Below are 14,075 nucleotides of genomic sequence, written 5' to 3'. Positions count from 1 at the left end.
CAGTTCCAGCTGCTGGTATTCTATTGGCCCTTTGTACTTTCCAGGGAGTACCTGTTGACTATTTTGGGGTTCTCTGATTTTCAGATTTCTCAGACACTCTTGGTTCCCTCCTTCTCTCCACAAAAATGCTGATATCATGCAACTGTTTGAGCCAACAGCAGTTTCCACCTACACGAATTTTGGGGTTTGTGGTGCTATCTTGTTTCCCAGTTTTGTTACAGATGTCCATAAAAGTTTTTGGTTTTGCTATCCCAGTTGCTCTATTTTTTGTTTGTTTTGCTTTGTTTTTAATGAGGGAATTCAGGGAGACTTTAAAAATACCACTGCCATCTTCCCAGAATTCTTTTCTCTCAACTCTTTACATGATGCCAACCAGTGAAATCAGACAGACAATGTCAAACCACCATCCATGATCTTTTCTAAAAGTAGAAGATTCTGAGATGTAATAGTTATCAATCTAAACTCATTCTGGTTTCACTTAGGGTGGCAGTGTGCCCAGCTAAGAAGCACCTCCCAGCCTCCCTTGCAGCTAGAGATGACCATGTAATCCAGTTCTGACCAATAAGATACAAGCATAAGACAGCAGTGGGGCTTTGGAGAAAGCTCACCAAAAGTCAGGTCAACTCAACTGGCCAACCAACCCCTTTTGCCCTTTCCCTTCTTTTCACCTGTCAAAAGCTGAGCTGAGCTGCAAAGAGCTAAGGTGCCAAGTATCTGTGTAAAGTAGTAAAAATGAAACTAACGGTCAATGATTGACTCATTTATTGTGACAGTCTAAGCAAGAGACTAAACAGGAGAAAGTGCTGGCTCCCCAAATGTTCCATTTTTCTCCCTGGCACAGTACCAGGCAAGAGTCAGATGGATTAGTACAGATAATCAGGATTGTCTCACTGCTGAAGGATCCCTAAACAAAAGGCTCCTGCCTTTTTGCATACCCAGAGGCGGGGAGAAGGGAGCAGAGAAGGGCTGAGAGTGGAAAAGTACTACACATTTTTTTTTTTTTTTTTTTTTAGTACTACACATTTAGAGTGGAGGAAACATTTCAAGGCCACACACTTGCCCCCTTCCCTCCCCCCACCACCCCACAGCCAGTAAGTTGGTCTCTGCAGAGGCACCTAAGAGAGGCCATGGCTAGGTCCCCCTGCCCCCATAAGAAGCCTGGGCTAAGGCTGGGGTGATGGTAGAGTGAGGCCAGAGCCCTTGATTGCAGATCCCCTCAGAGGGTGCAGTGCACAGGCTCTGTACCTTCCCATGAAGCAGTGGGTAATGCTATGAATTAATAATTGCCTATGGCTGGGTCTGAAATACGACACATAGGTTTTAAGCTTAGAGCTGGACTCCTCACTTCCTCCACTTTGCTAGAAAAGGAAGCAGGCATATTGGGATCAGATGATGACAAATTCATGCTAAAGCCTGCTGAACAAAAGAAAGAAAATAGAAGGCAGAGTCCCTGATGGCCTCATGGAGCAGCCATGTTAACCTGAGACTGTTTCCAAACTTCTATTTACATGAGAAAAATAAAACTGCTAATTTGTTTAAGCCACTGTTTTTCTGGGTTCTTTTACAGCTGAATGCAGTTCTGCAGGGCTACATGGGGCTCCCAAGGGCAGTGGCTTCCTAAAGGGTGATGCTGGTTGGTTCATGAAGTTTTCCCTGGTACTTGGTAGGTGAGAAAGAATAAGTAGCAGTCGGTTTTTCATAAAGGAAATTTATTCAAGTTTTTAGTACTGAGATTATGCCCTTCCAGATCCTTTGATGTTATAATGTCCTCTCTTTCATGAGATGATGGTGCTAATTTATGATGCTGGTTATGTCTAAAATCCTTACTTAAAAATTAAATTCTGACCACTGTATAATGAATCTCTAAATATATTTTTGGAAAAATGTATACTTAAAAATTCATACTTAAAAATACTTAGTAGTAACTAATTTGCCCATCAAAATTGGATATTTATATGTGCCTGGAAAAAAACTCACTGTTTTTCTTTACTTGAACACTTACCATACTTCTGTGACCATATATGTGGGTTTCCCATATTAAACAATTTTTATATTAACTGCCTGGAGTTAGTGCAGACCTACAGGTTAAGTGTCTTAATGCTAACTGCAAGCAGTGGGTCCCCAGGTTACCCACTGTCATGGCAGTCTGAAGGCAGATTGGAGAAGAATTCCCAGACACAGAGCATTTCAGGAGAGAGTGACTTTATTAAGAACAAACAGCAGAGATGATGTGGGCACTGCAAGCACAGAGGGCCAACCTCCTGAGACCAGGGAAAGTTGACCAGACACTGTTAGAACACCAGGCTGGCTCAAGGGACAGCCAACGCTTTTTGTGGGTTAGTAGCCAATTTTTATAGCCTCAAGACAAAGAAAATTCCTGCTGGAAGGTTGGCATTAGGTGATTGGTTAGGGTGCTATAGAGTGAGTACTAGGCTGGACATTTTTTAATAATATGGAGCTTCCCAGGTGGCACGATGGTAAAGAATCCACTTGCCAACGCAGGAGACACGAGACTCAGGTTTGATCCCTGGGTCGGGAAGATTCCCTGGAGCAGGAAATAGCAACCCACTCCAGTATTCTTGCCTGGAAAATTCCAAGGACAGAGAAGGCTGGTGGGCTACAGTCCATGGGGTTGCAGAGTTGGACATGACAGAGTGACTATACACACACATTAGGTCAGGAAACTTGCTGGTGATGATCAGGGGACATCAACTTTGGCAACAGTTATGAAGGAGCTCAGTCAATTTCAGAGGTGACCTTGGTTCTAGGCTCCCCTTCTCAGGCCTTGATGCAAGGCCTCACACCTGTGGCCTTGGAATAGGACTCTACACCAATGACTTCTGCCTGATTCAGCTTACAAATTGGAGGTTCCCACAATCCCCTCTTTTGGTTTGATAATTTGCTCACAGAACCCAAGAAAACAGTTCACTTACTACTGTTGGCTAATACACAAAGGACATTTTAAAGGATGCAAATGAATGGCCAGATAAAGAGACACATAGGGTGAGGTCTAGAAGGGTCCCAGGAGCAGAAGCTTGTGTCCACCTGGATTTGGGGGCACACCACCCTCCCAGCACATGGATGTATTCACCAAACCAGAAACTCTCCACACCTAGTTCTTTGGGTATTTTTATGGAGGCTTCATCCATAGATGAAGATTGACATGAAGTGATAGTCAATGATTGATTAGTAACTGTGTTTCTTGTCCCTTTCCTCTCTATGGAGAACAGGGATTAGGGATGAAAGCTCCAGGCTTCTGATCATGGCTTGCTTTCTTGTGATCAGCCCCATCCAGGGGCCCCCAAGTCTCCTAGTTAGAACCCAAAATGCTCTACTACCCAGGAAATTCCAAGAGATTTAGGAGTTCTGTCAGATACTTCTATAGCTCAAGAAACAAGGGTCTCAGGGGCTCTCTGTCAGGAACTGGTACCAAAGACCAAACATCAGGACAGAAGATTCTCCTAGTACCCCTATTCACAAGAGCTTTAGGGGCTTTTGTCAGGAACTGGGACAGAAACCTACATATATAATATATATAAATATTATTTTACAATATGCTTCTGGTCTTCAATAAGAGAAATATCCTGTCACGTTTGGTGAGAGAAAGGAAGGAGAGATGACAGATGGCTTGTACAGGGGAATTCACAGGATCCACATGTGTAAGAATCACTGCCTTGGGCAGCAGAAGTTAAGTATTCAAGAAAGAGTGAACCAGGGCACCAGTTCAGAGGGTGACTGGAGAGTATGATGGCCAGGTTCTTTGAAGAGTACTTGAAGACAAAAGAAATATTTAGCTGGAGAAAAGTCAGGGGGCGCAGAATAGCAGCTTTCAAACATCTGAAGTTATCAAAGGGAAAGAAGCTTAGACTTGATTTGAGAGCCCAGGGTTAGTGCTAGGACCAACCAGTGAAAACCGAAGAGGCCCTTCTCACAGCATGAGCAGTTCAGAAGGAATGGCTGCCTTGGTGAGGCTGAGGCTGGTGACCCCTGAGCAAGGATCACTGGACTGTCAGATCCACAAGATCAGGGACCTTGTCTGTTTTGTTCACTGCCCCAGTACATAGAAAGGTGATCAGCACACAGTAGGTGTATAATATATGTATATTTGTTGAATAAGGTAATGGGGGTGACATTCAGCATTTGATAGGAGGTTTGCCAAAGTGACCTTAATCAGCTAAATTAGCCTGAATTTGTGCACAGCTTTCTTTATCTCTGTGTTGTTGTTCAGTCACTAAGTGATATGCAACTCTTAGCTACTCCATGGACTGCAGCACATCAGGCTTCCCTGTCCTTCACCATCTCCCAGAGTTTGCCCAAACTCACGCCCATCGAGTCAGTGATGCCATCCAACCATCTCATCCTCTGTCACCCCCTTTTCCTCCTGCCTTCAATCTTTCCCAGCATCCGGGTCTTTTCCAGTGAGTCGGCTCTTCATATCAGGTGGCCAAAGTACTGGAGCTTCAGCTTCAGTATCAGTCCTTCCAGTGAATATTCAGGGTTGATTTCCTTTAGGATTGACTGGTTTGAGCTCCTTGCAATCCAAGGAGATGACCTGCATCTTCAGCCTTTTAACTCTAAATGCGTCTTTGCAGTTGTCTTGCAGACACATGACGCAACAAACAAATACACAGGGGATTCCGGTGCCGAAGAAGACAACAGAGACAGAGGGCAGCCAGCAGTCCTGACCCGGCAGAAATCAGGTGTGTGTGGTATGCATTTTGAACACAAAGTATAAAAAAAGTGTCTTTGAGGTGTCACTGGTTTCTCCCTTTCATGAACTCTAGACAGGAAGCAATGCCACCCAGAAGAGGCGCTCAGAGGGCTCTAAAAGAATTTTCCAAAATGTGTATGTCAAAATAGGTAACAGGTAAACATGTTCTTTTCTTTTTTAATATCTGTTTACTTGGCTGCACCAAGCCTTAGGCACAGCACATGAGATCTTCAGTTGCAGCACGCGCACCCTAAGTTGAGGCATGTGGGATCTAGTTCCTCGACCAGGTATTATGGAACCTGGGCCCCCTGCACTGAGAGCGTGGAGTCCTAGCCACTGGACCACTAGGAAAGTCCTGGTAAGCACTGTTAAATACTTAGAGGAGGAGAAATTCTGATGTTCATTCTAACCCCAACACCCCAAAAGTTAGCACGTGAAGTCAAGACTCCCAGCAGCCCGCCGCAGGCTGAGAGTAAAACAGCAAAGAAGCTGAGGTCAAAGTCATGAAGTACAGACACAGACATTATTATTATTTGCATTTTGTATTTATTTTGCAACCATTAGATTCAGCTGCCCACAGTCAGGTCACCAAAGACAAATTTTCAGACTCACTATGAATCCAAACCAAAGTTCACACTGTTTAGCCACTTGAGGATGGCAAGGGGAGCAGCGGCTCATCTGGGTAATCTGTACACAAGCCAGAGAAAAGCACCCCAGTTAAGATGGAACCATCTCAGGGATTAAGGGCGTGCCTAATGTGAAGCACACCACGTGACTGTGAGAAGCAAATGCCAGGCACCAAAGTAGCCTCCCACCCCCTTGTATTTCTCCCCAAATCAGCGCACAGTCACAATGACAACCAACAGCATAACGAAGAGCTGAATGACATGGGTCTCAACCACATCTAACTCTTGTTTGTTAAATAGGAGATGATCAGGCTTCAGTGTGGCACCACCCAGATGTTGGGTGTTGGGGCCATTCCATCCATCTTCCTGATGGCTTTGGTTGTTCTGCTTTTCTACAGCGGATGCCATGTCCAAAAGAGCCACACTCCAAAACCCATCGAAGAGAACTGAAGAGCAAAAAGAGTCACTCTCAAGACAAAGCTTCCCCCAATACAGGAAGGATTCAGAGAGATAACTTCGACACCAGAGCAGTCTGCAGCCACCAGCTCTCCAAGCCTAGAGCTTTGAGTCCTGATTTACAGGCTACAGGGAAGACTTACTGCTAGATCAGAGATGACATTTTAAAGTTTTTCTCCATTTCTTTGGAAACCCAGTGACTTCCTCGGACACAGATCCCAAAGCTACCTTCACCCAGTCTCCTCAAATTCTTCTTTGTGACTGCTCTGTTTGGTGCTAGAGAAGAAAAGATAAAAGAAAATATGGAAGGGACTTTCCTGGTGGTCCAGTGGTTAAGACTCCACACTTCCACTGCAGGGTGCACAAGTTTGATCCCTGGTCATGGAACTAAGACCCCACATGCTGCACACACAGTCAAAAAGAAAATAAAAAGAAATATGGAGGGACATAAAAAGATTTAGGAGCTGTGGGATGACTGTGTTTATTTAAACACAAGCTGGAATCAAGATTGCCAGGAGAAATATCAATAACCTCAGATATGCAGATGATACCATCCTTACGGCAGAAAGTGAAGAAGAACTGAAGAGCCTCTTGATGAAAGTGAAAGAGGAGAGTGAAAAAGTTGGCTTAAAGCTCAACATTCAGAAAACTAAGATCAGGGTATCCAGTCCCATCACTTCACGGCAAATAGATGGGGAAACAATGGAAACAGTGACAGACTTTATTTTCTTAGGCTCCAAAATCACTGCAGATGGTGACTGTAGCCATGAAATTAAAAGACGCTTGCTCCTTGGAAGAAAAGCTATGACCAACCTAGACAGCATATTAAAGAGCAGAGACATTACTTTTCCAACAGAGGTCTATCTAGTCAAAGCTATGGTTTTTCCAGTAATCATGTACAGATGTGAAAGCTGGACAATAAAAAAGGTTGAGCGCCAAAGAGTTGATGCCTTCAAACTGTGGTGCTGGAGAAGACTCCTGCAAGTCCCTTGGATAGCAAGGAGATCAAACCAGTCAGTCCTAAAGGAAATCAACCCTGAATATTCATTGGAAAGACTGGTGCTGAAGCTGAAGCTTCAATACTTCGGCCACCTGATGTGAAGAGCTGACTCATTAGAAAAGACCCTGATGCTGGCAAAGATGGAAGGCAGGGTGAGAGGGGTCAACAGAGGATGACATGGTTGGATGGCATCACCAACTCAATAGACATGAGTTTGAGCAAGCTCCAGGAGATGGTGAAGGACAAGGAAGCCTGGTGTGCTGCAGTCCATGTTGTTGCAAAGAGTCGGACACGACTAAGCAACTGAACAACGACAAGCTTAAGGCTATACAGGGGACAATGGCAGGATATGAGGCGGGATAAGTAGATTAGGGGTAGTTTGTGGCAATACAGGGAGTTTGGGTTTTCTTATTTAGATGACAGGAGACCAAAAAAAAAAAATTAGTTTTTAGGTATAAGAGTGATGTAGTCAAAGGCTCAGTCAGATTTATAAATTTTAAAGACTCTCATAGCTACATAACACACACTGGTGGCTCAGCAGGTGAAGAATCTGCCTGCAATGTGGGAGCCTGGGTCAATCCCTGGGTCGGGAAGATCCCCTGGAAGGGAACAGCAACCCACTCCAGTATTTTTAACTGGAGAATTCCATGGCTACAGTCCATGGAATCACAAAGTGTCGGACACGACTGAGCTACATATAGGATAAATCAGAAGGAGGAAAAGAAATGAGACAGAGAAACCCATCAAGCTATTACCATAGTCTAGATGTGAGATGATCAGGTCCTTAATGCTGGGTATGGTACTAATAGGGCAGATTTGAGAAATATTTCCAAGGTAGCATAGACAAGTCCTGCTGGCAGATAAGATGTGGATGATAAGAGGAAGGAATCTACATTGATGCTGAGGTTTCTAGCTTGAGTGGCTAGGTAGATTTCTTTTTTGTGGCTTATGGAATCTTAGTTCCCTGACTGGGTATTGAACCTGGGCCCTCAGCAGTGAAAGTACAGAGTCCTAACCCTTGGACCACCAGGAAATTCCTCGGTAGATTTCTTAATTTATCCAACAAATACTGATGGAGGACTCATGTGCCAGGCACTGGATACAACGATAATAAGGCAAACATGGTTCTAACTCAAGAAAATTACAGTCCAGCAGGGGAAACTATGGGATAAGCAAATATATAAAACATAATTTATGCAAGGTACAATGAAAAGAGAAGTCGCGCAGTAATGTCTGACTCTTTGGGACCCTATAGACTGTAGCCTACTCGGAGAAGGCAATGGCACCCCACTCCAGTACTCTTGCCTGGAAAATCCCAAGGGTGGAGGAGCCTGGTAGGCTGCAGTCCATGGGGTTGCTAAGAGTCAGACACGACTGAGCAACTTCATTTTCACTTTTCACTTTCATGCATTGGAGAAGGAAATGGCAACCCACTCCAGTGTTCTTGCCTGGAGAATCCCAGGGACAGGGGAGCCTGGTGGGCTGCTGTCTATGGGGTTGCACAGAGTCGGACACGACTGAAGTGACTTAGCAGCAGGCTCCTCCATCCATGGGATTTTCCAGGCAAGAGTACTGGAGTGGGTTGCCATTTTCTTCTCCAGGGGATCTTCCCGACCCAGGGAATCGAACCCAGTTCTCCCGCATTGCAGGCAGACGCTTTACCATCTGAGCCACCAGGGAAGCCAGGTACAACGAAAGGGCATGATAAAGAATCAAACCTGGTCTGGAGTCAGGAGTGGATGGTAGTGCCATTCACTAAGACAGGAAAATGTAAGAAGATTTAGTAGTTGGGCAGATGAGTTTGGTTTTGAACATGATGAATTTGTGGCATCTGTTGGTACGCTTGGTTGAAGATTTGCAAGAAATGGGAACTTGGAAAGACAGGTAGAGATATGGTCAAACCCAGGAAAGATGAAGGAATGTGGCAGAGAGGGGTTCCTAATGCATGGCCTTCCTCCTAAGAGAATGAGCCAGGCCTCCCTGAGGACCTCATCAGGGGAAACGTCACAATCAGGGTCAGCATTTAAGCACACCACAAAGGTGATGCTGAGGCAGGGCAGATCTGCCTAAATCTACCTGCTCTAGAAAAGGGAAAAGTTGCCAACCAAATAGCTGTAAAAAGTGGTTGGAGAAGGGTGAATGGTATAACGTGATGGAAGGACAGAACCTAAAGTCCTGATTGGCCTTCTGGTAAACATCAGCATTGGGTTCTGAAATGCCTAGTAAAGGTAAGGACAAGCCAGCCCACAGGGAAGTCATGAAAAAATCATGAAAAATTCTGTTTTTCTCATCTTTCTAGCTGTCTGTTCCAAATTAATGTCAAGACTGGACAATGACATGAAGACAGAAAATTCCCTCCTCCCACTACTAACTGTTACTAGGTGGCCTGTGGGGCAGAGGCTGGAATTCCTGGCACTTAGGCTGAGGATAGCAAGTAAGATACCTTTTGGGCCAGATGCGGTCCACAATGTCACCATCAGCCAGGACTCCTTCGCCACTTTCAGGCCTAAGACTTGACTCCCGGTCACTTCTGGCTCCCACTGTGGTAGCCCCTCTGTGGCATGCCCTGCTCCCCTCCTGGCCCCATCCTTGCATCCAAGCTGGACAATGTCAGACCACTGCCTCATCTGAGGTATTCTAATCAGAAGTTCCCAAAGTCATGATTCTCTCTTTAACTTAGCAAGGCCTGCTAGTCTGTGTGATGCAGGACATATAAAGCTGGACTGTAGGGGACTTTCCTGGTGGTCCAGTGGCTAAGACTCCCTGCTCTCAACTCAGAGGGTAGGCCTGGGGATTCAATCCCTGGTCAGGGAACTAGATCCCACATGCTACAACAAAGATCAAAGAGCCTGTGTGCTGCAACTAAGACTCGGAGCAGCCAAATAAATTAAAAAAAGAAGAATTCATTGGGCTGTAAAATCTGGGAAGGTAAAGACCTATCTCCATTATTCACCAGTGGCCCAGTCCTCAATGAACAACAAGAGTTTCCAAGCAACTTGGCAAATGATCCAAGTTTTGAATGCCATGTGGTATGTATGTAATCCTCCCTTGTTCAAAATCAAGCTTTCCCCAAATGCCTGCTGAGTGCTGGGGCTATAATGGTAAATAAATCTCTGACCTCAAGGAACTCTCAGTCTATGAAATCACAGTTAATAAGAAAATGGCCATAAAAGAGAAACATACAAAGAGCTCTACCACAGCCCAGAGAAATAAGTAAGTAATATTATCTGGAGAAGTAAAGCAAAACTTCATCAAGGATAGAATATCTAAAGTAGGTCCTGAAGAATAAATAGGAAGTTTCCAAGCAGACAAGGGAGGAAAAAGCATACTCTAGAACTTAAAAAACTTCAAATATTTTAATTTTTTAATCTTTTTTACGCCATGCTGCACAGTTTGTGGGATCCTAGTTCCCCAGCCAGGGATTGAACCTGGGCCCCAGCAGTGAAAGCACTGAGTCCTACCCACTGGACTGCCAGGGATTTCCCTTCAAAGATTTTAAAGTAACATTTCCAGTAATTAAAGGTAGTTTGGAACTTTTATTACTAGATTATTATGAGTGCACGGTAGATAAACAGGTAAGTACTTATGTGAGGGGTTTCCCAAGTGGTGCAGTGGTAAAGAATCCACCTGCCAGTGCAGGAGATGCAGGAGACTTGGGTTCATTTCCTGGGTCAGGAGATCCCCTGGAGGAAGAAAAGGCAACCTACTCTAGTGTTCTTGCCTGGAGAATCCCACGGACAGAAGAGCCTGGCGGGCTGCAGTCCATAGGGCCGCAGAGTCGGACACTACTGAGCACCTGAGCACACACTTATGTGGCAGTCCAATTCTATCACCAATGGTATCAGTGAGAAGTGAAATCTTCAACACAGGAGAAAGGAGATGTGAATACATGATAAAAGCAATTTAGTAAGAACTCTGTAGCACTGAACAGGAATTGGAAGTATCAGTATGAACTCACATATGTTCCATCAAGCAAACAACAGCCATACACACTGAAAAGGCCTGAAAACAATGACCAAGCCAGTTGCAACGAGCAACACTAGCATCCAGATTGTGACCTGAAAATTCCATTCCCCACTGAATGGAACCAGGAGTCCTTAGAGAAATGGCTCAGTCTGGGTCTGGAACAGGAAAAGTTCAAAATGAGCCGAGAACATTTGGTTATAACAGACAGCAAGGCAGTTAACAGAGACTCCTAGAGTGTGCCAACAAGACCCAGGGGCCAACTGGTGTCCAAATATAGGACAATCTGAGCATCAATAAGCATTATATTTGCAATGGCCTGAAGCTAATTGGTCATTGCTGCAGAGTCCTAGTGAACCAACTACAATTTTGAAAGCAGGTAAAAAAGAAAACAATCATTTATCTTGCTTTTCTTATACATAAACTGTATCAATGGACACCCAAACAGATGAAAGGAAATTTTTATTAAAGAAATATTCTAGTTAATAAAGGAAGAAAGATAGAATTGAAATATGATTGTTTTAAAACTCCTACTGAATCAATGAATCTAAGCATAGCTTATTAATGGCTTCTAATATCAAACAGAGAGATAATTAGACATTATGAGTTTATGGATGGAAGAATTTTACAGCACACATCAAGTAGTCTTGCCAAAAAATCATATCTGAATCTGATCAAACCTTTAGATACAACCATCAATTCACAGAAAACAGAGGACAGAGTTATATGTTAAATGATAACCATGGAGAAACAATCAGCAAAATACACGATAAATGAGCTTTCAACAAATAAATGGCAAAAGGAAAGAGAAAGAGAGAGATGGAATAGAACTCTATAATTTAAAAGGCATTTAAAGGCAATTATCCTGCAATTAAAAAGGAAAAAAAAAGGCTTTTAAGGTGCCTTCCCATTTAAGGTGGTCTAGTGGCTAAGACTCCACATTCCCAATGCAGGGGGTTTGGGTTTGATCCCTGGTCAGGGAACCAGACCCCACATGTTGCAACTAAAACATCCTGTGTGCCACAAAGAAGACCAGAGGCCCTGCCTGCTGCAGTGAAAAGCCAGTGCCATCAGATACATACATAAATAACTTTAAAAACAAATAAAAGGCATTTGAGAGATACACTACCCAATTGCAATATGAAATTCAAACACTGAATGTATTTGATATTAAATAATTATGATTTTTAAAATGTGATTATGGTACTATAGCTAGGTTTTGAAAAGAGTGTGTGTGTGTGTATATATATACACATATACATATATATATACGCATATATATACATACATATATATATATATATTTTTTTTTTTTTTAAGATTGTTTTAGCCTTTTATGTTTACTTTTGGCCACACTATGTGGCTTGTAGGATCTAGTTCCCTGGCCAGGGATCAAACCCAGGTTCATGTCATTCAAAGTGCAGAATCCTAACCACTAGACTACCAGGGAAGTCCCTGAAAAGAGTATCTTTTATAGATACAGAATATAAATGTTTATGTATGAAAGAACAGGATGTTCTAGAGTTGCTTCCAAACAATACAGGGGAAAGAGATGGAGAATATATGGGTATATGGATGAGACAAGACTGGCTGTGAGTTGACAACTGTTGAAAGTAAAAGAGGGGAAGGGTACTTAGGGATTCATTATACAATTCAGTCTATGAGAGTGAAAGAGGAGAGTGAAAATGCCAGCTTAAACCTCAACATTAAAAAAAACCAAGATCATGGCATCCAGTTATCCAGTTCCATCACTTCATGGCAAGTAGAAGGGGAGAAAGAGGAAACAGTGACAGATTTTATTTTCTTGGACTCCAAAATCACTGCGGACGGTGACTGCAGCCATGAAATGAAAAGACACTTGCTCCTTGGAAGGAAAGCTATGACCAACCTAGACAGCATATTCAAAAGCAGAGGTATCACCATTGCCAACAAAGGTCCATATGGTCAAAGCTATGGTTTTTCCATTAGTCATGTATGGATGTGAGAGTTGGTCCATAAAGAAGGCTTAGGGCTGAAGAATTGATGCTTTTGAATTGCTGTGCTGGAGAAGACTCTTGAGGGTCCTTTGAGCTGCAAGAAGATCAAACCAGTCAATCTTAAAGAAAATCAACCCGGAGTATTCACTGGAAGGACTGATGCTGAAGCTGAAGTTTTAATACTTGGGCCACTTGATGTGAAGAGCTAACTCACTGGAAAAGACCCTGATGCTGGGAAAGATTGAAGGCAAAAGAAGAAAGGGACAGGAGAGGATGAGATGGTTAGATAGCATCACCAACAATGGACATGAATTTGGGCAAACTCTGGGAGATAGTGGAGAACAGAACAGCCTGGAGTGCTACAGTCCATGGGGTCGCAAAGAGTCAGACACAACTTAGTGACTGAACAACAACAACACATTTTCCACTAAATAAATCAAATAAAAGAATAAAACATTATTGTGTTGACCCACTTGCCATTGCAGGTTCTTCCAACTTTCCTCAAAGAAAGGGAACAAAGAAGAAAACTGAGAAAGAAATAGCCCAGGAATTGAAAATGGCTTCTCTGGGAAGGGACACTGCAGACGTGGTGTGGAAAAGAATTAGCTATGCTAATATTAGCTATGCTGTGAAATCATGCAGTTTGGATGCTGTGTTAAAGGGGATTATAGCACTGAGTTAAAGCTGATTTCAGAATAAAAGAACGGATGTGTATAAACCTAGTAAAAACATTTGAAGTTTTGGCTTATGAAATGAACTCTTGACATGAGTGAGTGAAAGGATAATTGCATATAAACCCTGGGTATCAAATCAGGAGGGTTTTAATTACAAAGGAGTTTCCTGAAGCCCTCTGCTCATCTCTTAATAAAGCCCATATCACACAGCAGTATAATTATATGCCAGTCGCCCTCCTCTGGATAGAACCACTTGTCATTGCCCCTGGGAAGGCAGTCCCAGTCTGGATTCGGTCCTTCAGACACTCCATCCCTCAAGCCAAAGTAAGATTCCCTAGGTTCACCAGGGTCCTGGCTCAGAGAAGAAATGGCACTGGCTCTAAGGTGATGTGCTGTGTGCTTAGTCACTCAGTCATGTCCAACTCTTTGTAACCCCATGGACTGCAGCCCGCCAGGCTCCCCTGTCCATGAGGATTCTCCAGGCAAAAATACTGGAGTGGGTTGCCATGCCCTCCTCCAGGGGATCTTCCCAATCCAGGGATTGAACCCAGGTCTCCTGCATTGCAGGCGGATTCTTTACCATCTGAACCACCTGATAAATATAAAATAGGAAGGAAGGAAGGAAAGAAGAAAGTAAAATGTTCTTTAAAATATCCCGATGACTTATGT

At 43.5% G+C, this 14,075-nt stretch overlaps 1 protein-coding gene and 1 non-coding gene across 7 annotated transcripts in view; both read right to left on the bottom strand.

Annotated features, from left to right (window-relative positions):
• Positions 1-2,168: 2,168 nt before the first annotated feature.
• The window catches only part of YIPF1 (Yip1 domain family member 1), a 40,099-nt gene continuing 28,192 nt past the window's right edge, over positions 2,169-14,075 (bottom strand). The window contains exon 10 of one of the 6 annotated variants that reach the window (XM_070368019.1): positions 2,169-2,583. The gene's annotated coding sequence lies outside the window, so the exon portion shown is untranslated. The other 5 variants (XM_070368018.1, XM_005903593.3, XM_070368016.1 and 2 more) reach the window with 5 other exon arrangements.
• On the bottom strand, positions 10,201-10,272 carry TRNAE-UUC (transfer RNA glutamic acid (anticodon UUC)). Its single transcript has one exon. It is a non-coding gene; the product is annotated as a tRNA-Glu (tRNA).

Source organism: Bos mutus, chromosome 3 (assembly GCF_027580195.1).
Source record: "Bos mutus isolate GX-2022 chromosome 3, NWIPB_WYAK_1.1, whole genome shotgun sequence".
Lineage (NCBI taxonomy): Eukaryota > Metazoa > Chordata > Mammalia > Artiodactyla > Bovidae > Bos > Bos mutus.
This window is presented reverse-complemented; position numbering and strand designations above follow the sequence as displayed.